The sequence below is a fragment of the Protopterus annectens genome, chromosome 1.part1, assembly GCF_019279795.1.
Source record: "Protopterus annectens isolate FY-2018-M chromosome 1.part1, PAN1.0, whole genome shotgun sequence".
In the NCBI taxonomy this organism is placed as follows: Eukaryota; Metazoa; Chordata; order Ceratodontiformes; family Protopteridae; genus Protopterus; species Protopterus annectens.
Window position 1 is genome coordinate 1,181,999,999 of NC_056726.1, and position 26,184 is coordinate 1,182,026,182.

Genomic DNA, 26,184 nt, shown 5'->3' on the forward strand with positions numbered 1-26,184 from the left:
CAGATATTCAACTGACCATAACCTTCTCCTTGTTGAGTCTGGCAAGGGAGACATAAGTGTTTCTCACAACTGAGTCACCAATGACTACTATGTTTGGTTTATTGCTATTCCTTGTGGACTGTGATGGTTTATTGTTTTGCCTTATGGGCTGTATTTGTGAGATACTGGTGTGTTGTCTGTTGTGTGTGATGTATTTGGTGTTGTGTCTGGAATGTTTCTGAGTGTATTTTGGAGGTTTCTGCTGTTTAGGTATGTTTTTATTGATGACCTCTACATAGATGGGTGTGTGTCATGCTTGGCTATGTGATGTGAGTGATCTGGGCATGGTTCTTTTTTTCCTGATTTTTAGGATTCTCACCCAGCAGCTTAATTGCTGTCAAGTACTAGTTTACCCTGATATATATATATATATATATATAGATATATATATATATATATATATATATATATATATATATATATATATATAGCTATATATATTATTATTTAACATTTCTTTACCGGAAACTCCAACTGGGACAGAACACCTTTTCAATGGAGTCCCAGAGAGAAATGCTCCAGATGTATGTGGGAGGAAACCAAAGCACAAGGAGGAAACCCATGCAAATGCAGGGAGGACATGCAGACTCTGCACAGAAGGCACCCCAGCTGAGAATTATACCAGATAACCTCTTGTTGTGAAGCAACAATGCTAACCTCTGCACCCCTGTGCTTGCTCACTCTCTTTCTCTCTCTCTCTCTCTGTGTGTGTATATATATATATATATATATATATATATATATATATATATATATATATATATATATATATATATATATACATATATATATATATATATATATATAGATATATAGATATATATATATATATATAGATATATCTCGCTATAGAATAGATATAGATATATGGATTGGCACATTGGCACAGATGCCGCATCTCCTGATTCTCCAGTTTTATTCTTCACAGGGGTAGTTTTGTGTAGAATCTGCATATCCTCCCTGTGTCAGCACAAGTTTTTGCTAGGTGCTCTGGTTGCTGAAGGCTAGTTTGGTTTTATATGTAGTGTTGGTATTTGTAACAATAACAAGAGCATATAACAGGAAGGAAGGAGATATGTTGCTGCTGAGGTAATCCTTACATGGTCATATAATTAGGCTGGGCAGGCAATAATTTTTGTCTCCAAGTGTGTGTCTCTATTTCTGGTCCCTAAAGAGGCTGTCCTTCTCTGTCTTTCTCCCACACCAGCCATCATTTCTCTGAGCTGCAGCATCATCCAACTTGTCATTAGAGGAATGCACAGACTGTAACCACCCCCAGGATAGACATGCTGCTCCTCATTACCTCAACATTAACAACATTGCGCTAAGTCAACATGAGGTCATTTGGGCCGTGCTAAGGGTTTTATCCCTTTACACTACTGGCATAGGACTGTTTCTGGGAAGAGTTACTGTATGCAGCATATTTTTATTGAATGCAAATATATTGATATGTATCTCTGTGGGTATGCAACTGTCCAGAGTAACGTATGTGCTGTGGTTAAACATATGGATATTAAGTGTTGTGTGTGTACATAAGTATATTGCCTGAGATGTACATGTACAATGTATACATAGGTGTGTATATGCACTGTGTGGGGTCTATACTATATGCTCAAAGAGACTTTTCTTTGAACATATAATTATTGGCACCTAAAGAGCAAACGTTCTAAAGCACAAATGGCCACGTCCGCAAATTTTTTTCTCGGGAAAAAATTCACAGGGCTGAACATAAAAACACAAACTTCAAAACCCTAATCAAGTGGAGGGTTTTGCCCCCCACACCCCCCTAACTAAATGTACCAACTCCGTGATCGCTCTATGTTGGGGAAAAGGGCAATTCCCAATAATGGCCAACTAAATTTGTTCCCGAGGAAAAAATTTGCGGACATGGCCATTCACACTTTAGAGCATACGCTCTTTACATGTCGATGATTATATGTTCGAAGAAAAGTCTCTTTGAGCATATAATATAGACCCCACTGTGTGCATATGTGACTGTCGCTGAGGAGATTTGTATGTTCTGTGTGTTTCTAGACATAGATACGCACTGTGTGGGTATGTCATTATCATCATCATCATCCTCACCCCCTTTTTCCCATTTTCTACATGGAGGGCAGAGTGTCATGTCAGCTGTCACCACCCTTCTCTATTCAATGACACTCTCCGGCCATCTTTGACACTCATACCTGACTATTGCTGGTCTTTTCTCACACAATACATCCATCACTTTGCCAATCACCCTCATTTCTTCATGCCTTCTTCTTATCTGTTCCAAATCTTTTTCACCAAATTGTCCTCTGCTTTCCTGCATATCTGCCCAAACCACAGTGCTCTGTTCTCATTGACTTTTCTGCAATTGGAGCTCCTTTGGCTTCTGTATAGTAAACTTGCCTAGTATTTACTATAACCCCACTAGGACTTGGCTCCATATACTCCCTTTTTTAGTGTCAGACTTACCAGGTATTGTATTTATTTATCCTGCTTTACCTGAATTACTATATGTTAGCATATCTGTCCTTTATCCTCATATACTTACAGCTGAAATCTTTGCTGTCTTTGTTGATTCTTCCTGATTTTATTGTTATAACCTTATACAGTGCCTAAATAAAGTTCTACAGTTCTAGAATCAATTGCTAACTTAACATAGTACCTAGCCATGGCTATACAGTGTTTAGTTAGATAACATTTTACAGTTTTATAGTTAAATGCTAAGTTATATAGTGCCTAGACGTAGTTATACTGCTTTTAGCTAAATTCTATGATTATCTCTTCACTCTACATGTACAGTCTGCCTGAATTGAAGTTGTCTATTTTATATGTAGCTCATGAGATATCTTTAAATAGCGACTAGACAATGTATGCAGTTTTTTAGTATATGCTACATACTACTGCTTACATTGTTTGCCTAAGCTGATGTCCACCATTTTTGCAATTTGTATTCCTCCTCCTCAACATTTGAGCTGGTCAATGCATTCTGACTTGGGACTGTATGACTTGTCTTTAGTGTTCTAAGATTTAGATAACTGCAGTCCTCCTTGCCTACTCCTGCATTCTCCTATAACCTTACCTTGCTGTTGCTTTCTCTCCCATTTCTTCCTCTCTACTCCAACTCTCCCTCAATTTATCTTATATATTTCAAGTTACATTCTTCACCTCCTCCTCTGCTTATCACTCTCACTTACCTCCACTTCCTCCGTCTACTTTACCTGCTTATCTTCTCTCATTTTGTATCACCTAACTCTTATGTTTTTACTCTCTTCTCCAGTACTCCACTCCTGAAGGTCCCTTCCTGCATCTGGATTCTAAGAACTCACTCCTGCAAAACCCCTGTCGACTTTCCTGGGCATTACGACCTGCTAGTCTGGGCCATTCAAGGAAAGAGCTACAGTTCAGACCCCATTAATGTTCTCTTTTGAATGTATGTAGCCCTGTACTAGACTTATTTATCTAAGAATACCTATGTTAGCTTGTCCTTCCATGTGTGTGAATCAGCAGCCTACCGCAGACCACTTCTACCCCCTCTCCCACCTGTATTCCCTGATTTCTAGTCCCTAAAATATAGGTAGCTTATTCTAAATGAGACTTACCTAAATAGCCTCCCCTATCTTATTCCTTTTCTAACTGCTATCATTCTTTTCTACTCTAGGTGGCGGTACACTTTCTTCCTATAGCCTGTATTATTTTCTTAAAATCCCTATGTCCAACATTACCTCTATCTGCCTGTAACTACACAATAGCCTCCGAATCTCATTCCACACTCTCTAAACCCTGATCTAACCCTCCTCCCTATCCTTAAACTAGCTAAGGGACAAAGCTCCCCTATATTTGTGTTTTACCTTGTTCTTATACAAAGTAATACTTTATACAGTTTTTCTACTAATTAACCTATGTACCTTCCTGTGAACAGCAGTAGCTGATACTTTTTCAGCTGGTCTCTCTCACTCTGCTGCTCAATCCCGCTCTGTTCCCCCTTCGGGCTCACTCTGCTCCCCTACCCTGTCCCCAATTCTAACCCGCCCCCAGTACTCCTACATTTATACCACTAGTAGGCACACCCCCATCCTATCCACTCCAATCAGGCAAATCTTATCATAAACTTACCCAACCCCTTTTTACTTTACATCACACCCTATAATTAACTAACCTACTTCCTCCTCTATTACTTAAAGTCATACTACTACTCCTCACCTGCACCTACAATCTACCGCTTATCTTCTCACTCACCTCCCCAATCATTAAAATGGGGAAACATTCATCCCTTCACAACTTAAACTACTTATCTGCTTATCACTTTTACCTCCTCTTGTAACTACTTACCTCTTAACCGCCTATGAATACCCACTTTGCTCTTTCTTTTCCCTCTAAACATACCTTTACACCTATAACACCCTTCTCTCCTACCTTCTTAAATCCCACTACTCAACCCAACTACCTACTACCCAAATACCACAGACTAGCACACTTTAAGACAAGCAAACAAAAATCTAGGAAACTAATCAACTGCTTTTACAAACTTCTCCAGCCTAACAATTTTAAACTCCTCCACTCACTGTTGGATGGAGATGTTCATCCTAACCCTTGCCCACACCATACCAATACCAATGGCTGCAAAAAACAAGATAAAGCTACTTCTCTATCATCTACCATACCTGCCAACTCTCTCTCTATTGCTCACCTCAATATACAAAGTATTTGTAATCAAATTACTCAAATCCATTCCCTTCTAGAAGTCCACCAATTTGATATCTTATGTTTAACTGAAACATGGCTAAGACCTACCATTAAAGACAATGAAATCACCCCACCCAGGTATAAAATCATTAGACTTGTCCGCACAGCCAAAAAAGGGAGGAGGGGTAGCAATTCTCTACAAAGCACAATTACAAATTAGTACTATAAATCTGAATTTTCCCCTAGATAAAAATGCCGAAGTAATTAGCTCCAAACTTCAAGTCAACACTAGTAAAGCCATAAATATAATTTGTGTATATCTTCCTCAAGGAAATAACATTAATACTCTAGAATGTATCCTCAGTTCGCTCTCCACCAACCTCCCTCAAGAAACATTAGTCTTAGGCGACTTCAACATTGATTGGAATTCCTGTAATAGTACAAACCCCACCTCCCATATAAACCTACATGGCTTTACACAACTCATTAATAGTCCTACCAGAACTAATAAAACCAACAACAAAGAAACCACCTTAGACTGGATTCTTACTAATACTCCCCAACAAACCTACCAATCAGGTACCCTTCCAGATGATCTAAGCGACCACTCATTAACTTATGTCATTAGATATAAAACCAACTTAAATTTACCTACCACTTACAGAACACTACGTTCAAAAAAGGAATTTAACTCTGAGCATTTTCAAGCTGAATTAATACAATGCAATTGGTCCCCACTAAAATATCTCCCACTTAATGAAGCAGTAGAATACTTCAGTTCCACATTCTTATCTATCCTGGATCACCATGCCTCAAGTCATACTATTAGAACCAAAGCTAAAGCAGCAGCCTGGCTGACCAACAATACTAGGCAAAAAATCATTCTCAGAAACAAATCCTGGACTAGATGGCGTACCACAAAGAATCTAACTGACCGCCAAAACTTCGGAGAGCTTAGAAACACTACAAAAAAAGACATCCTGACAGACAAAAAGAACTATTACCTTCAATTACAACAAACCTCCAGAAAGGAACCTAAAAAATTCTGGGCCAGTATTAATAATCTTTTAACCCCAGGCCAGTCCATCACACCAAACCCTCAGGACTCTAACCCAGAGGATCCCACACAAATAGCCAATGACTTTAATTCTTTCTTCACTAATACTATCCAAACTCTTGCTAGTCACCTATCTCCTGACACCTCTAAGCTACTCTTACCTACTTTAAATCCACCTCTCTCCCTTCACTTTCAACCTGTTTCTACCTCCTTTATCTCATCACTGCTCCAAAAACTAAAACATACCACCCCCTCTACAGACAAATTTCCTGCAGAATTCCTGCAAATAGGAGCCAAAGCCATTGCCTATCCCATTTCTATTCTGATAAATAGATCTATAAATGAAGGAATGTTCCCTTCTATTTGGAAGATATCTCACATCATCCCATTACACAAAGGGGGAACTCTAAGGACTTCTCAAACTATCGCCCCATAGCACTTCTATCACCTATAGCTAAAATCATGGAAAAATGTATACACAAACAACTACTTAACCACCTTCTCCATAACAACCTACTTGCCAACTGTCAGCATGGATTCAGACCTTCCCACAGTACCACCACTGCTTTACTCTCCTTTACTAACTCCATCAACTATATCCGCAACAATAATAATCTATCATCTTCAGTCTTCATTGACTTATCTAAAGCTTTCGACATGGTTAATCATAAACTTCTTCTGCACTTACTAAAATCTCTCTCACTTGATCCACCTTCCTTAACTTGGTTTACATCTTACCTAGAAGACCGTCAGCAGGCAGTACTCTGGAAAAAATCACTATTTAATCTCCTTCCTACCTCTTCAGGTGTACCTCAAGGCTCTATCCTAGGCCCCCCTTCTATTTTCTATCTTTATTAATGACCTCCAATCAGCTATCCTTAACACTATCTGCATACAATATGCAGATGATTCTACCATAATCTGCACTGCTACCTCTCAAACTGAACTCCAGTCTCTTACTCAAAAAGCTTTTACCACTGTTGAACAATGGTTCTCAGACCATTGCCTACTCCTTAACCCCAAGAAAACCAAACTGTTACTCTTCTCACCTACCCGTAAGTCCTCCCCACTAAACTTCACTCTCACTTCCTCTGACGGTACTCTCATTTATCCGGATTCAACTACAAAATTATTAGGAATAACTATTAACAATAATCTCAGCTTTGACTCTCGTATCAACAACACAATAAAATTAGTTAATAAAAAAATCGGATCCCTTTACAGAATCAAACCCTTCCTTACACCTGTAGCTAGGACTACCTTAGCCAGATCTCACCTAATCTCTGCTCTTCTCTGTGCTTCCCCCATATACACCAATCTCTCCAAAAACAACCTCAAGAAACTAGCAACATCTTACTATAATATTGCTTGATTTGCTACAGGATCCCCTTTTAGAACTCATCACTGCCTGAACCTAAGACAACTAGGTTGGCTTGAACTTCCTAACCAGCTCATACTTCAACAGCTCTTAATAACTCACAAGATCCTATACCAACCAAATAATATACCAATATTCTCTAACCTCGTTTCACCATACAATAACCTGTAACATCTACGTTCATCAAACAAACTACTGATTAATATTACCAAACCCAATAACTCTGCAGGCGACTGCCTCTTTTCCAACTCTGTTGGATAAATGTGGAACAAACTTCCCCCTGATATCTCATCTTTGTCCTCTCTCCCTCTTTTTAAAAGACAACTAAAAATGCATCTCAGTAACCAATGGCTTTGCTCCTGCACCAACCCAGTTTAACTTTCCTTCTTCCTCTCTCTCTTTTCTTCTTCCCTAATTCTATCGTTCTCTTCTCCCTGCACCCTTAATAGCTCTCCCTTTACATAACATCTATGTAGATATATGCTTACACATATATACTGTATGACTATTGTAATCCACAAAAAAAAAACATTTTTATTACAATTCTTAAGACATTTTAATACTCCACTTTTTGTTTTTGCTCCTTTCATATTTGTGTAATATGTGTATTACCTACCTCTGTTTATAAATGTTAATCTTGTATTGCTGATCTCTGTTTAAACTTGTACTAACCACTGGAGCTTTTCTCCCCAGGCCTCTACTGAAAATGGACATATATCCAGCTAGACTAGCCCAGTCAACAAATGTAAAATAAAATAAAAAAATAAAATAAATAAATAAATTCTGCTCTGATGTCTTTATTTCTTCATCTGCCCCACAGTGTGCATCCTACCACCCATCTTAGGCACTTCATCTCCATCGACCCTAGCTTCTTCAACTGTTTTGTCTGTACTGCCCAAATTTCAGTACCAAGCAGTGATACTGGTTGCACCACTGTTATGTATGCCTTACTTTTCTGCTTCTTTGTCAATCTACTGTCATTTAGTACATCTGACCCTGTATGCCAGTTGGCTGAAACCTTTCTGATTTCTAGATTTGACCTCCTCTTTCAGACATCCATTCTCCTCAACTACCCCTCCCGGATGCTTGAAGCTGTTAGCCTATTTGACTACTTTCCCTTCTATCTCAGTTTTCAACTTCTTCTGATTTCCTCCATTTGCTGTCAAGTGTCTTGGCTGTACTCACTTTCATCCTATGTACCTACAGTTTTGTGTTCCATTCCTCTATCCTTTATTGAAGTTCTTGCCAAAGTCTGCCTGTGATTCCACATTGTCTGCATACAGCAACTTTATTTATCTGTCCCCTCTAACCTGTTTGCTAATGTAATGCAAGTATGAACAGCACTCCTCCCATGGAAACCCGCCTGTGAGACCAAACACTGTTCACACTTGAATAATTGGTTCCTTGTGCATAGCTTATACTAATTCTGTCAGTGTTTGTGTGGCTTTAAACCAGCACAGGACTGTTCAAATCAGCTTTCTTGGGACCTTGCAATATACTTCCTTCATGTCTAGGAATTCCCAGTTGGACTCGCTCCTCATCTCTCACTTCTTCTCAACTATCTCTCTCACTGCAAACATTGGGTTAGTTGTGTTGCATGCTAAACAAAATCCAAATTGCTCATTTCGCATCTTACTTTCTACTTCTCTATGTATTTGCTTATCAATCACCCTCTCCAGTACTTTCATTCAGTGTGACAGGAGTTTGATACCTTGGTACTGTCCACAGTTGTGAATGTCCCCTCGACATCTAGGAATAAAGTCCAAACTCTAAACAAATGTTTTCTTCCTGTTACAGCTTACAGTTTTTGGGTAATTGACTGGTCCCAAAAAGTAGTGGGTAGTTGAAGAGGAAAACAAGAAAAAAGCTTCATATTTATCAAATGATATATAAAAAATCAGTGCATACCAAGCTTACATATTTCTCCCACAGAAGGAGGCATGGGGCCTCATTGAAACTGAATAAATGCGTATCTCTGCATGAATATATATATATATATATATATATATATATATATATATATATATATATATATATATATATATGCTGATCTCATCAGATCCAAACATAGAGAAACTTTTAAAAAATGAGGGGAGGAAGTCTATGATAACCTCTCTGCTTAGTTTAGCAGAAGCACTTTGGTCTCAATCGGGAATGGAAATCAAGCCGTAAGTCAACAAAAATCAGATAGAAAATTAAAGTACCAAAAAATAAAATAAATGAACAAACAAACAAAAAGAAAGAATACAAGGAGAAGGAATAGATTAGAAGGAATGAAATGTGGAAAAGGTATAAATATTGTGGCAAATACAGACATTTTCTGGAACAACTTCCTGTCTATCAAGATTTGACGCAGGAGAGGAGAGTTAAAACCAAAACATGACATTTTTTGGCCCAGGATAGTAGACTACCTACAGTTACATGTCTCACTGCTGGATGTGATACACTGATATTGCCGAGGTTCTCTATATTGAAAGGCAAAACAATGCGGCAAGACTGCTGCATTGGGGCTTGTACAAACACTACGATATTGAAGTAGCTGACAAACACTGGAAACATGAACCACAATGCATTGTAGAAAATTATGTTTCTATCGCATAGGATTACCCATTACCAACAGTTCAAAAAACAGATGCAAAAAAAAAAAAAACAGTAGTCCATGAAAAAAGGCAAAAGTAGCATTGCTCATTGAATTGATACTGCCATTGATTACAGTGTCTTGTAGATCCATGGTGGTACAGCGGTAACATCGTTGCCTCATAGCAAGAGGTTCTCCCGTTCGATTCTCGGCTGGAGTGCAGTGAGTGCCTTCTATGTGGAGTCTGCATATCCTCCCCATGGGTCGAGTGGCATTCCGAAAGACATGCATGAATGGGTGTGTCTGTTGAAAGTTGAGTGTCAAGCTGGCAACTCGGCACAGTGAAAATCTACTGCCAATCATTAGCGGACCGGAGTTCCGCTGTGGCGACCCCTAACTGGGAAAAGCCAAAAGACAAACAACAACAACATTGATTACAGTGTCTTAGGTACAAAGAATCACACAGTCATAAAATACCAGGATTTGTGGGCAGGAATGAGGCAATGTGGAAGAAGGATATTCAGACAGTTCCAATAAGAGCAGTAGCAATGAATCTCAAAAAAGAATTTACAGCTGTATTTAGATATGCTACCAATACATAAAACTCCACAAGAACTGCAGAAGGAATGTATTCTGGCCACATTGCAGGTGCTGTGAAGAACACTTTTGGCTAACATCAAAGATTGAAACAATACAAATTTCACAAACTTTAATAATACCCTGACTTAGAAATGGGGTCTGTTTCTGTCATGGCATCAGAAAACCCAAAGGACTTGGAGAAATGAAAACAGTCAGAAGATATAGCAAAGCTTCTGGCAGACAATTTCAGTTTTAACTTTACCCCTCACTGCTAAACCCACAGCCTTCCCTCAGGAAATACTATCTATGACTCCTGACAATATCCCTGGCTGTCTTCTACATATAATGACCAATGACCTGTCACTTCCTCTGGAATCACTTCTTAACAACAGCCTCCAAACGTGCTTCAATTTCATGAATGTAGAATGGCAACCATCATCCCTCTGCACAAATGTGGGCCATCAACTAACTCTGGAAACTACAGACTCATGTATCTCAGTTGTCTTTTATGAAAATCTCTGGAACAAATTATCATGGAAATTATTTATTTATTATTTTATTTGTTTTTATTGACCAGGAAAGTCCACTGGGGTGAAAAGAGCCCATTTTCAGTTGATGCCTGTGGAGAAATGCTCCACAAAACATAACATACAATAATGGACATTAGTTATACAAAGATTGCAATGAATAAGACTTAGATCTCACTTAAAAAATATACAATTTTAGAATCATGGTAAAGTAGACATTACATTTTTTTAACAGTCAGGACATACATACTATGCATTTTTACAATTGATACAATTGTTCTTATGGAGGAGAATGTGAATTAACTTGAATTTGCTTTAGGTAGTCTTCACAGGATAAAGTCTAGTCAGGTAAAAGAGGTGGGGGTATGATGCATGAGCAGAGCCACTGAGTAAAAAGATATTGCTGTAAAGACATTTTGAACATGGGGGGGACACTAGTAATGGTCTGCAGATCTGGTGGGCAATCATTCCAGAGTTTGGCTATTGTAAAAAGAGTAGAAGTTTTGACCTGCAAGGAGTTTTGGCCTTATCACTTGAATGAGGGATTGATTTTCAGATCTGAGGTGCCTATTTGGTAGGTAAGGTGTCAGAAGGGGAGCAAGGGCTGGGCATGTAAGAGGTTCTTACATATTTTTTTGTGCTGTAGATAGTTGTATATATGTGAGATGTTGTGGGAGAAATGATTACTAGTGACATAGAAAACCTCCATACATCAAACCAGACCAAGTTTGGTTTCTTCAGGGTCAATTCAAATCTACTGAAATAGGTTAATTTCTTTGAGAAGGTCAGCCAATCAATGTATGATGGCAAAACAGCTTACACTGCCTACCTTGATCTTGCCAAGGTATTTGGTACAATACCCCACTGGGGGTTTGTTAACAAGCACAAGAAGCTAGTTATAAATCCTTAAGTCACCCAGTGGATTAGCAGCTTGTTTCCTGACAGGGCCTTGGCAGTTAGAATTTAGCACCTATGCCTCTAATGGACAAAGGCAGCTTATAAATGGTTCACCTCAAAGACCATTGCTTAAAATGTTTCATCTCTTAAGTCCATGCTTAACTTACCAAGGGCAACAGAACTTGCCAGAAATTTGAGATGCATGGCTAGTCTTAAAAAGGCCCCAGTGGCTGTTAGCCTAGCACACACCTATGAATCTATAAACCATCTTGTTTTTTCTTTGTGCTGTGTGAACTACTTTGCTTTGATAAATGTTAACTTGTGCATAGTAACTCTGAGATATTCTTGTACAAACATGCCAATCATTGTAGCCTACTGATTTTCATGAAACATGTTTGGATATCCTTTTGATATTCTTTCTGTATTTTAAGGATCCATCTTACATTTGCTATGGTGTGTTTTTTTACTTGCTGTTTCCTGAATCCAACTTATGCTTCTGGTACTTGTAATTCCAAGTATCAAACTAGTCTCCACTAACAATCTTGAGAAGAATCTTGCTAGCATGTACCTTCCATAGTTCCTCTAGTAGAGCCTAGCAAGTATTTTAACTCATTCATTCCAATGCAGCTCATGGCCTCCGAAAGACATGCGTGAATGGGCGTGCCTTCGCTGAAGGCTGGGTGTTGGGCTGGCAACTTGGCACCATAAAAATCGACTGCCAATCATTAGCAGACCAGAGTTCCACTGTGGCGACCCCTAACTGCGAAAAGCCGAAAAGACAAACAACAACTCCAGTGCAGCTCAGGAAGTTTACACTATAACTTCAAATTGGCAGAGCCCAAGCCTTTTAACAGAATTAAAGGGGTATTATCTTTGTTTCTAAATCAGTTGCGTGCTAGAGTACTTTGTTTACATATTAGTGCCCTGTAAGTCACATGTTCACACAGAGACAGGATCTTCAGAGAAGCTTGTTAGCATACTGCAGGTCAGAGTTCACAAACTAGTGGGAGGGATATAATAGGAAGTACTATGAGTTTACAGTTTGTTCTTTTGTGTTCTTTGATGTTTTCCTTTCCCCATCTGTAGGCTAAGTAATATACCTCTCAACTGTACAGATTTTTGCAGAATGTACAGATTTTTGCCTCATATTTTTGGTATGTTTCTCATAAAATTGTGGTTTTCTGGCAAATAATTGGCAAACCCTTGAGGGTTGAAGTCAGAAAATAATGACAGACATTTGAGTTTCAGACTTCATAGTCTTCAGAAAATTCATGCTAATGTAAAACTTGTTAGTGCATCAACTTTCTAAGTTTCTAAGAACAATATTTAAAATGTGTCTGTATTTTTGGGCCTTTGTCCCCCAATTATTCATGACTTTCTCCAGATTTCTTTCAATAAGAGGTTGAGAGGTAAGGGCTATTAGATTAGTTGAATAACTGGTTTAGCCTCAGCCAGAGATGCTGTTTAGTCACATTCAGATCTGCAGCCTTCGTAACAGTGAAATTACATCTTTATTATGTGCTGTTTTTTTGTAAAACTTAATGGAATGATTATCCCAACCTAGGCAATTATATTTTCTTTTGTTTGTTTTTGTTTCATGCTTGCTGCTAGATACATTTTCCCTCAACTAGTAATCATTTTTCATATGGGCAGTTTCCCTAATTTCACAGGACAGCATTGCTTTGAACAGTTGCATCTTGTCTGACCCACCCTGTTAAAAATGTTACACCTAAAGAAATCCCAGTCCCTCCACACCACACGCTCCAGAGACCTCAACCTCATTACCACAATCAACAGAACATGCTGGAGGGACAGATTCATAACCCAGAGACTGCAATACTCTGGAATAGACTTTCCATACATAAACTACAAACTTCGAAAGTGGATTCAATATAGCTGAAAAAAGTACGGAACACCAAAATTAGCGCTTTCATTCACTTTATTTGACGTGAACTTCTTCAGAAACAACTTACCCAACCATTACAACACTTTAAACAGTAAAATAACCATCACATGTTCTATGATGTAATTAATTAATTAATTGATTTCTTAAATATATGAACTATAAATATATATATATATATATATATATATTGTAAACAATAGATAAAATAATATACATAATAATAAATACATATAATATAAAATGTTAATAAAATTACTTCATCTGTAAAAAACATTTTATATTTATTACCTCATTTAAACCTGGAGCCTGATCTGCTCCTAGATACACCTGCCAAATAGATTCTCACATTCTAACTCAAGTTTGTTATTCCCAGTAAATATAGTATTATCAACACTGTCTAAAACTGAAAAAACAAACTTTTTAAAGTTGTTACATTTACTAGAATGCTTGCCCAGTGCATTCATCATGTTTTTGTTGTATGTTTACAATATATATATATATATATGTATATTTATAGTTCATATCTTTAAGAAATCAAGAACATGTGATGGTTATTTTACTATTTAAAGTGTTGTAATGGTTGGGTAAGTTGTTTCTGAAGAAGTTCACGTCAAATAAAGTGAATGAAAGCGCTAATTTTGGTGTTCCGTACTTTTTTCAGCTATATTGAATCCACTTTCGAAGTTTATAGTTTATTTATTGTGGAAGTTCTTTCGTTTTTGTAGACTTTCCATACATGTCAAGCAGAGCACCTCACTTGCCCTTTTCAAGAGAAATCTTGATGAGTGGATGGAAAATATAAAGAAAGTTCACCCCAGGATCACTCCAGTGGCTCTACTTGATAGAGGCACTGGGAACTAACGACAGCATGATACCAGGGCCCTTCTATGGGCTAGGCTTGTAAAGGCTCCAGAGCTGTTGGCGTAGTACACACCTCTGAACGTATGAACCTCTTGAGGTGCAAATATCCTAATATTCTAGAAGAATAAAATTTTATAACGTTTCAATAAAAACATGTCAGACAACTTTGAAAATTAATCTTGTTATTGTACTAAAAGTATTTTCCAATTAGCTGATGCCCTTCCAAAATTGCACAGTAACTATATAATACTGATTCCATCCAAATTAATTTATTTTCTTTTTCTACCCTGCACTATGGTAAAATGTTTGGAACTTAAACTCCTTTCCTGAATATTTGGCTGAAGTAGAGTTACACTGGTTACCATTTGAAAGCTGAGGCAAATATAGTTTCTATATTTCCCCATATCTTCCTACGTAAGTGCATAAGTATGCATCCAATATTTAATCTAAGTTCTGGATCCTGGCCAAGGCTCTTGCCTCCTCCATTGTGCCTTTTTAAGGCAATGTTCCAAAGACAAATCTTCCAACATAAATGATCTGTCAAAAACAAATTGAAGGTTATGCTGTTTAACGCTATGAACTCAATGTAGGCTGTCCTCACACTGGAAGTTGACAATATCTGTGTGGTCATGGAAACTTGGTTCAAGGCTGCAGAGAGCACCCCTGTCTTACCAAGCTATAGCTCATTGCACACATTCCAAACCCAAAATGAGTTTGGGGAAGACTAAGGGTGGTGGAGTCTCTATCTTCATTAAGGACAGGCACACCACATTGGACCTACTCCAGGTATAACTGACAGTTGGCAAGACAACCATCCAAGATATAATCAGATATAGACCGCCCCACCATAACTCAGAACACCCACTCCTCCTACCAGGATCTACTTGACTCCATCAAGGTACCCCCTTAACACCCTGCTCCTTGCTGACTTCAACTACCCCACCATAGACTGGGTGAACTATTTCTGCACTAATGCACTCACACAACGATTCCTTGACTTCATCAATTCTAATGCACTTGACCATAGGCTCATGGGTTCATAGGTGTGTACTAGGCTAATGGCCATAGAGCCTTTATAAGCCTAGCCCATAGGATTACCCTGGCACTGTGCCACCCAACCTAAGTTTCCAGTGCTTCTGTCAAGTAGAGCCACTGGAGTGATCCCCGGGGTGAATTTCCTATTTGCCATCCACTCATCAAGATTTCTCTTGAAGAAGGCCAGTGAGGTGCTCTGTTTGACATGTATGGGAAGTCTATTCCAGAGCATGGGCAGTCTCTGGGTTATGAACCTGTCCCTCCAGCATTTTCTGTTGATTGTGGTAATGAGGTTAAGGTCTCTGGAGTGTATGTTGCAGAGGGATTAGTATTTCTTTAGATGTACCATTTCTAACAGAGCTGGGTCAGACATGGCTTTGTAAGTCAAGCAGAGATCACCTCTAAGAAGGTGATATGAGACAGAGAATAGTTGGAGTTTTGGGGTTTATCCATATAAGACAAGGGTTTAAGGCCTAGGATCCTCTTTGTGAGGTACTTTTATGGCCTCTTCAGTTGTTGCCGGTGTCTAGTTAGGTACATGCCAAATGGGACATTGTACTCAATGGGGGTTTGGAGGGTGGCCTAATGGCTAAGGTGTTTGCCTTACAAACACAAGGTGCAGAGTTTGAGTCTCACAAGGGATAATTGGCTAGGCTTAAAATGGCTCACAACGGCAGTTAGTCTAATACTAATCTATGACACTATGAAATTATCACTGGCCTAATGATCGAAGAGTAGAGGGAGACAATGACCTCCTTCTTCCTGGATGCACACCCCTTAGTAATGAGATGTGCCAAATAGTAGGACATTCTGACCACAGTGGCAGTGAAGTGGTCTAAAGAGAGGTTGCTGTCAACCTGTGTTCCCAGATATTTTATAACGCTTTCTGTGTCCAGTGGACTACCATCGATGTGGTAGTTTTGGGAACTGGGTTTTTCCCAAAGGGGATGATGACACTTTTTTTGGCATTGGGCTTAAGGCCATGGTTCTTACAGCAGTTGTTGGTCTCAGTGAGGCCTTTCTATAGGATGTCAACATCACTTGGGGAGTTAATAATGGCTCCCCAAGCTTTATTGGAAAGGCTTGCCCAGACTCTGCTACACTTTGCTGTGAGAGAAAGGTTGGTTTGCTTTTTATTTGCTGTATTTTGTATTAGTTTATTGCCTTTTTATATTTTGAGTGCTGTGATTTGTTTTCTTTACTTTGTGTTTTGCTTGTGTTTTGCTTTTAACTGCATCTTAAAACTTCAAAAGACCCCACAGCTCTGTCTCTTGTGAGTCAAGCAGAACCCCCCCCCCCATCCTGTCACTGTCGTGTTCTAAAATACCACTGTCTTTCTAGTTGCCTGCCTCTTATGTTAATTTGACCATATATATCATTCTCCTCTCTGCTTTCACTGGCTTGTGTGAGTAAGCACTAAAATTATCATTTTGTGAAATCACCCCCCTTCAACTATTTAAATTTATTGGCCATTCTACTGTATTCCATAGTACCGGAATACAAAAGTGATCACCCCCTTTCAATCTATTTTGCTGTTTTAAAAATAGTGACTTTCCACTAAAACTTAACTTTTTAGACAGGTAAAGCTTAAGTTACCTACTTTCACATCTAACTTCTCTAGTGCACACTGTAGTGTTTAAGATAAACCATTTTTTTTCATCTTACCTTTAAGCATCCCTGTGACTAGCACTAGGAAGCCCTAAACTGATACAAGCACTCAACTCTACTTATTAACACGAGAAATTAATTATAGGCACTAAACTGCCTATAATTGCAAAGTATATTGCTAAGGTAAGGGAAAACAGCTCCTGTACTTTTCAAAAAAAAGCACCAAACCAGGCATGTCCAAGGGTCAGCTTCCATTGATTTCTCCTGTCCACCTGGTGAATCTGGGCATACTGGGGCAATGCAGCAATTGCCTCATGTACACAGACAACCCTCTCCTCCTACCACCCAACACTACAATCTGTGAGAGATGCACTTACATAGCCAAACTGGAAGCAAAGCTCTCTCCACCCATGATTGTGCAAGACAGTCAAGAGAAGAAGGTTACCACCCGCACTACACCTTAAGCAACACATAGCCCCTTTAAACTCACACCAACACCCACACATAGCAACACTAAATCCACATATGTGGAAGCCCTAAACTGTAACCTGCACAAGCAACAAGGACCTCCGAAGCTGAAACGCAAACAAACACCAATCACAACTAAAGTGTCACATAGCTCACAACACCAGTGTTCCACCCAGCAACAGCCCCTAAGGCAAGACAACATACCTAACACTTTAGTCATAGGTGACTCTATAGTCAGGCCCACTGATGTCACATTCACCAGGCTGAACAAGGAGAATATTACAGTAAGCTGCCTGTCGGGTGCCAGGATCCACCTCATAACTCATACACTCAAGTCACTCCACAACAAGTAGAAATATGACTCTGTCATTGTCCATGTTGGAGTGAATGACTTGAGACGTGCCTCCCTGGACTACATGAAAAGAGACATGGAAGAGCTCTCAGATCATGTGGCCCAGGCAGGTATGACCCTAGCCCTGAGTAGCATACTGCCTTCGCCCAGAATGATGCCACAATATAAGGACAAAATGATTGACTTCAACAATTGGCTTAGCTTCTGGTGACATTCAAAGGGGATCCAGTATATGTCTGCCTGGGGCGACATGATCGGCAGACCACGATGCTTTGCCAGAGATGGTCTGCACCTGTTGCCCCTGGAATTCAGGCTACTGGCAAAGGCTCCTGCCACCCCTATAGTGCCTTTTTTAGGCAAAGTTCAAAGGACAAAACCACCACCATAACAGGTACAAGCATGCAAATTCTGAAGGTAATGCTACTCAATGCTATAAGTCTAAACCTCAAAATGCACTCTGTTGAGGCACTCCTAAAAATGGAGAACATCGATATCTGTGCATTAACTGAGACCTGGTTCAAGGCTCCAGAGAGCACCCCTGCAATATCAGACTACAACTCTTACCACACTTTTCGGCTACCAAACCAGGATTGAAACACTAAAGCTGTAGGAGTGTCCATATTCACCAAGGATATTCACACAACCAGGTTAGTTGCCCAACACAATGCATCTGAAATTCTCCAGGTGCAGCCAACACTAGGTAAGACTGCAATCCAAATTGTAGCTTGCTACAGATCCCCCACCATGCCCCAAGATTCTCACTACACCTTTCTAAACATACTGGAAAATATTAATATACAACCAAATACACTAATATTGGGTGATTTCAACTACCCTGCCATTAACTGGGAAAACTACTTGTGTACCAACACGTTTGCCCAACAGTGGTTGGAATTCATAAATTACAATGCCCTGGATCAAATAATCCATAATCCCACCAGGGGCTCCAATATCCTAGACCTGGTCATTACAAACATGGGAAATCGATGCTCCAAACCTATGGTCACCCCTTGTTGGTTAGGTCAGACCATAAGCTAATCACCCTTAACATCCACATCCCACCCCCACCCCCCAGTAAGGAATCCTCCATAAAAGACTTCTCCAAAGCCAACTTCATACTACTCAAGTCATAAGTGACAAACTTCATGACACCCATGCAGGCGGGAACTGAAAGTTCGACTGCTGAGTCCTACACTAAGGCACTGTATGAGCACATCCACTCATGCATGAATTGTGCCATCCCAAGTAGAACCAAAATGCACTCCTCCAAAAAAAGGAAGCCAATCTGGTGGTCCCCTGCCATAAACAAACTTTACAACAAAAGGAAGAAACTGTTGAAGAAAGGAGGAAAATCCCAGGATCCAAAAAACTCCCTCACCAGCCTCAGTAAGAAGCTGAGATCCCTCATAAAATCCTCCAAAGCTAGTTACAAAAATAAAATTGCCAACGATTCCAAAGACAACCACAAGGCATTTTTTAACTATGTCAAGAATCTAAATGGCAATGCTCAGATCTGCTCTGAGCTACAATAGAATGGCATTAAATATACTGATCCCAAGGATATTGCCAATATCCTGGCAGACTGATTCAGTGCCAACTTCACTCCCCCTCACCCCCTAAATGGCCCATCTCAATACTGGAAGATTGCCAAATTCCGGTAATAATGGCCACACAGGTAAAAAACGCACTCTCCAAAGCTAAGAATACAGCATCCATGGGACCAGATGACATCCCGGGCTGTGTACTACATGAACTACAATATGAACTGGCACCTTACCTAAGGGTCATGTTTAATCATTCCCTCACCTCAGGCTTCATGCCCACTGAGTGGCAGAAAGCTACAGTTACCCCACTCCACAAGGAGGGATCCACCTTGGATCCCGGGAACTACCGTCCCATCAGTCTGATGAGCCTGATCTGCAAGGCCATGGAATGTATTATCATGGAACTTATAAACAAAGACATTGGCAACTTTAAAATACTAGACCCCACCCAGTTTGGGTTTGTGAAGGGCCGATCTTGTCTCCTGAACCTGATTGACTTCTTCAAATCAGTCTCCAGAGCCGTGGATGAGGGTAAGGCAGTCCACACAGCCTATCTGGACCTCGACAAGGCCTTTGACACCATCCCCCACTCTGGAATCATAGATAACCTTACTAAACTGGGCATTAATCCCTACATCACTCAGTGGGTTGCTAACTGGCTTACAGACAGAATCCACACTGTAAAAGTAGCTGACTCCAAATTCAGCTCCAGACAAGTGACAAGTGGAGTACCTCAGGGTTCAGTCCTGGGACCTCTCTTGTTTGGCATCTACTTCTCTGACGTTCAGGCCAACACTAAGGGACTCTGGCTAACAAAGTTTGCAGATGACTTCAAATTGGGAGCCATTATTAAATCCCCAAATGATGTTGATACTCTACAAAAGGGCCTTACAGAAACAGATGCTTGGTGGCAGAGCCATGGGCTCAAGCTCAATGCCAAGAAATTTATAGTTATCCCCTTTGGGAAAAAACATGTACACGTGAATTGCCATGTAGGTGGCAGTATACTAAACACCGAAAGTGTGATAAGAGACTTAGGGACACAGGTGGAAAGTGGTCTCACCTTCAATAATCTCATCACCACAACAGTCAGGAAATCCTTCTATGTGGCACTCTTCATCACTAAGGGCTTTCATACAGAAAAAAGAGGTCATTGTCCCACTGTTCTCATCCATCATTAGACCCATTATAGAATACAATGCCCTATTTGGTATGTACCTCTCAAGACAGCTGCAACAACTGGAAAGGCCGCAGAAATACCTCACTAAAAGAATCACAGGCCTAAAGCAGATGCCCTGTGCTGACCAATTTAAAAAACTCCAGCTATACTCTGTCGCATATCATCTACTCCAAGGCGATCTCTGCTTAACATAAATGGCCATGTCAAACTCAGAGCTGTTGGACATGCTCCACTTAAAGAAATCCCAATCCCTCAGAGCCACACGCTCCAGGGATCTAAACATTGTCATCACAATAAACAAAACCCGCTGGAGGGATAGGTTCATGACCCAGAGACTCCCCAGACTCTGGAATAGACTGCCCATACATGTCAAGCAGAGCACCTCTTTGGCCCTCTTCAAAAGGAACCTTGATGACTGGAAGAGAAAGGAAATTCACCCCAGGGATCACGTCAGTCACCCTGCTAGACAGGGGTCCAGGGACGTTGATAGTGTGGGAAGAAATAGCCAGGGAATTGTTATGGCTAGGCTTGTATAGATCCTAGGGCCGATAGCCTAGTACCAACCTATGAACTTGCAATCTTCTGCAAACTTTGTCAGCCAGAGTCCCTTCATGTTGGCCTGGACTTCTGAGAAGTAGATACCAAACAGGAGAGGACCCAGGACTGATCCCTGTGGGACTCCACTCATGACTGGTCGGCAGTCTGACTTGGAGTCAGCTTCTTTCACACTGTGGGTTCTATCTGTAAGCCAATTTGCAACTCACCTAGTGATATAGGGGTTGATGCCTAGCTTAGTGAGTTTTTCTATGATTCCTGAGTGGGGAATGGTATCAAAGTCCTTGACAAGATCAAGATAGACTGACTCAAAGAAATCGAGCAAGTTGAGCAGGCATGATCTACCCTTCACAAAACCAAACTGTGTGGGGTCCAGAGTTTGGAGATTCCCTATATATTTGTTTATTAGGTCAATGATGGTGTGTCCCATAGCTAATGGAGAGATAGTTCCCAGGGTCTGTAGTCGCTTCTTTGTGGAAAGGGATGACTATAGCAGTGTACCATTCGACTATAGCAGTGCACCATCAGGGACAAAGCCTGAGGTGAAGTTGTGATTGAACAGGGCACACAGGTGAGGTGTCAGTTCACTCTGTAGTTCATGTAGAACACAGCCAGGGAAATTGTCAGGTCCAATAGAACTGTATTATTAGCCTTGGGACAGTGCTGTTTTAACCTGTGCAGCAGTAATACTGGGTGCCTGACAATCTACTGGTGTTGTGATTGGTCCTTTGGGGGGAGAGAGAGGTAAAGTTGGCACTGAATCTGTCCGGTATATTGAGAATATATTTTGTCTCGGTGTAGCAGGTACCATTGTGCAGTAGCTCAGAGCAAATCTGGGTATGTCTGTGGAGGTTCTTTACATAACGATAGAAGGCCTCGTGGTTGATTTTACTATCTGCTGCAATTCTGTTTTCATAGCTGGCTTTAGAGGATTTGATGAGGGATCTCAGTTTTTTGTTGAGGCTTACAAGGGACTTTTCCCAGTCTTGAGACTTCACCTTATTCTGCATTAGTTTCCTCCTTCTGTTGTAGAGTTTGTTTATGGCAGGGAACCACCAGATTGGCATCCTTTTTTTGGAGGAGAACATCTTGGTTCTATTGGATATGGTGAGATCCATGCATTTGTCTGCAGTTTTGTACAGTGCATTGGTGTATGATTCAGTGGTCATGCAAACGTTCTCCATTTGCATGGGTGCCATGAAGTTAGCCACCTCTGTTCTTAGGATCATAATTAGCTTTGCAGAAGTTTTTCATTGAGGTTACCTTTGTGAGGGGGATTTCAAGGTGATTAGTTTGTGGTCTTATCTAACCAGGGAGGAGTTGACTATTGGTGTAGAGCAACGGTTGCCCATGTTAGTAATGACCAGGTCAAGGATGGTGGTACCTCTAGTGGGGGTAAGAACGAGCTGGACCAGGGCATTGGAATTAATGAATTCTAGGAAACGGTGGGTAAGTGTATTGGTACAAGAGTAGTTTTCCCAGTTAACAGAGGGGTAGTTGAAGTTGCCCAGTATGACAGTGTTAGGTTGGACCCTAATATTCTCCAGGATGCTTAGCAACATGGAGTGAGTGTCTTGGGACATGGTTGGGGACCTATAACAGGCTACAACCTGAATCGCTGTCTTACCCAATGCTAGGTGCACCTGAAGTATCTCTGATGCTTTATGTTGGGCTACCAGTCTGGAGGTGTGTGCATCCTTTATAATTATGGAAATTTCACTGCCTTTGGAGCTTCGGTTCAAGTTCTGGGGCTGAAAGGTGTGGAATGAGGTATAGTCTGGTAGTGCAGGGGTGCTTTCTACTGCCTTGAACCAGGTCTCTGTTACAGCACAAGCTTGTCTCATCACCCACAAGGGAGATACAATTTTGAACTTGGTTCTCATCATCATGGGAGACCGCTGCTCTTCTACCATAGTATGTTCTTCCCTAGCAAGAGCAGATCATCTGTCTGTCTCATTAGAAGTTTCTATCCCACCCAACCCTCCAGCTGTAATCAGGCTAAAAAACTTCTCAAAAGCTGACTACAACCTCCTAAGGGAGGGTATCAGTAGCTTCACACCACCTCCCCTCCTCAAAGGATGCAGACAACTATGCTGAACAGTATGCCAGTGCAGTATATAAGTACCTGTACAACTGCATGGACTCAGCCATACCCAGCAGAACTAAAACCTGCTCCTCAAATAAACACAAACTTATCTGCTGGACATCTTCTAACAACAGGCTTTACAACAAAAGGATGAAACTGTTGTCCAAGGGTAAAAAGGATCAAATTCAAAATTGGAAAAAAAACTCCCTTCTTGGCCTCAACAAGCAAATTAGATCAGTAATGAAAACTTTCAAAGGCAATTATGAATCAGAAATAGTCTCTGAAACAAAGGGAAATTACAAAGCCTTCTTCAGTTACATCAGGAAACTCCATGGGAAAGCTCAGGTTTGTTCCGAATTGGTACTCAATGGTATCACTTACACTGATCCTGTTGACTTTGCCAATCTCCTAGCATATAGGTTCAGTGCAAACCTTTCAACATCCCCAATACTTGTCCTACATATCACATCTCCATAGATCAATGTTAAAGGCCCTATCCAAGGCTTATACATTATCTGGTTATGTAAATATTCTCTGCATGGCAACAACAAAAAGGCTTTCAATGCTGATAATTCTTTAACAGTATGCTTATTAAAGCTTACTTGCATCTTACAATCTCAGACAAGCTTACCTGATGGTCATTAAAGCACTGCTACTTAAACACAGAGCAACATGCACTACAACAGTGTGCATTTTCTGAATAAGAAGCATAAATCAACAATATAAAAATATCCAGAAAAGAAGTGAATTCCACTAAAGAACGCTCAGCAAAACAAAAAACAATGTAAATATTGGAAGAGAGTTTCACCACAAGTATTAGTATTTCATCTGAGTATTCAAAACTTGCTAAACAACCAAAATGGCGAAAAGACAGCTTCAAAACAACAGCTTCAATAACAGAGTTTTACCATATTGAATCCACAATATATGAAATATAGAGCTTTGCTGTAATAAAAGTCAAGTGGCATTGTAATTCCACAGCTTTAAAACATGTGGATGTCATAAAAGCAGAAAAAACGAACATAAGATCATCTGAAGAAGGCTTGAAAAAGCTGAAAGCGCTTGTCCATTGTTTACATCAGAAGGATTCTTCACTTTTATGTTTGTTTTTCTGCTTTTATGACATCCACATGTTTTAAAGCTGTAGAATTACAACGCCACTTGACTTTTACTACAGCAAAGCTCTATATTTCATATATTGTGGATTCTACATGGTAAAAGCCTGTTATTGAAGCTGTTGTTTTGAAGCTGTCTTTTCGCCATTTTGGTTGTTTAGCAAGTTTTAAATACTCAGATGAAATACTAATACTTGTGGTGCAACACCCTTCCAATATTTACAATATAAAAATATGACAGAAAACCAGAACATTCTGCAAATCAAGGATAGATGAAAAGCCACTGTAGTACTTGTGTCTACCTTGGAAGGAGAGATACTCTGCACACTTACACTGCATAAATGCTCCTTGCCTTGCATGGACACATCCAGAGTCACTACATGGGGGAGTGGGGTACCACAAGTATGTCACAGTTTGAAATGTCTCTGGCTGACGATGATGGCCCTGATATATTTGTCATATCTCTCAACCTCAGAGCAAAAAATCTGGGCAAAGCCATAATTAGAAGTGGGACAAAGGCTAAAAAATAAGGACAATTTTATTACTCTTATAAACTTAGAAAGATAATAGAATAGTAGGTCTTACATTAGTATGAATTTTCTGAAGGGTATGAAATCTGAAACTCAAATGTCAGTCATTATTTTCTAACTTCAGTCTTTATTGATTTGCCACAAATTTGCCAGAAAACCACAATTTATGAAAAACAGACCAAAAATGTGATGCAAAAATATAAAATAGCCACACAATACAGCTGGGAACCTGTTAAAGAAGTGGCACTTTTTAATATTAGTACTGTTAAGTTGAGCAGCTGTCAAAAATAAAAGAATCTATATGCATTTCTAAAATAAATGTAATCTATAACTCTGATCATTACAATTATTTATTAATTGTAAACCTTCCACGTTTTCTTCCAAAATTGCCATTTTGCGGAGGGATTATTGGGGGAGAGCAACATTTTGAGCCAGAACTGGGGACAACTGAGAGGTTTGGATAAACCTAATTCTATAAAGTGATTTATTTGCGCATACCTCTCAACCTCTTAATGCAGGAAATCTGGACAAGGCCAAATATACTGGGGAAACAAACAAACAGTACTAAAAGTTGCTCTTGTATAAACTTAGACAGTTGATGGAATAACATGCTTTAGCATGATTTTTTCTGCAGGGTTTGAAGTCTGAAACTCAATGTCTGTCATTATTTAGTTACTTCATTCCAAAATGATTTGCCAGAAAACCACAAATGTTATGAGGAACAAACCTAAAATAAGCAAAAATCTATTCATGTTGCAAAAATCTGAACAGTTGAGAGGTAGAGTTCAGCCGGGGCTATCTTTGAGTTTGCCACACTCCCCCCCCCCCTTCATAAAATCATGGTCAAATAGGGCTACCCCCCTGCAGCCATTCCAGTGTTCCATTACTTGGCTATTTCACCCCATTTACCTTAAACACTGTAATATGGTTACTGCATTGCTTTTACGATGATTTGGATTTCATTTAAAAGTTTAATTTTACATTTTGTAGCACAAATACTAATATACATCTGCTAAGCAAAGCAATGCAGTCGCACATTGAAAATAGACTTGGCATTAAAAACTTTTCTTCCCTTGAAACTCACATTCATTGAAACAGCATTGAAACCCATATTCAAAAAAGTACATCTAGCCAGTGGCAGATAAAGATTAACTTTGGGCTGTTTTCAAATCATAGTCCCCTTGCTCATGAAACATACATGTGTTCTTTGATTCACAT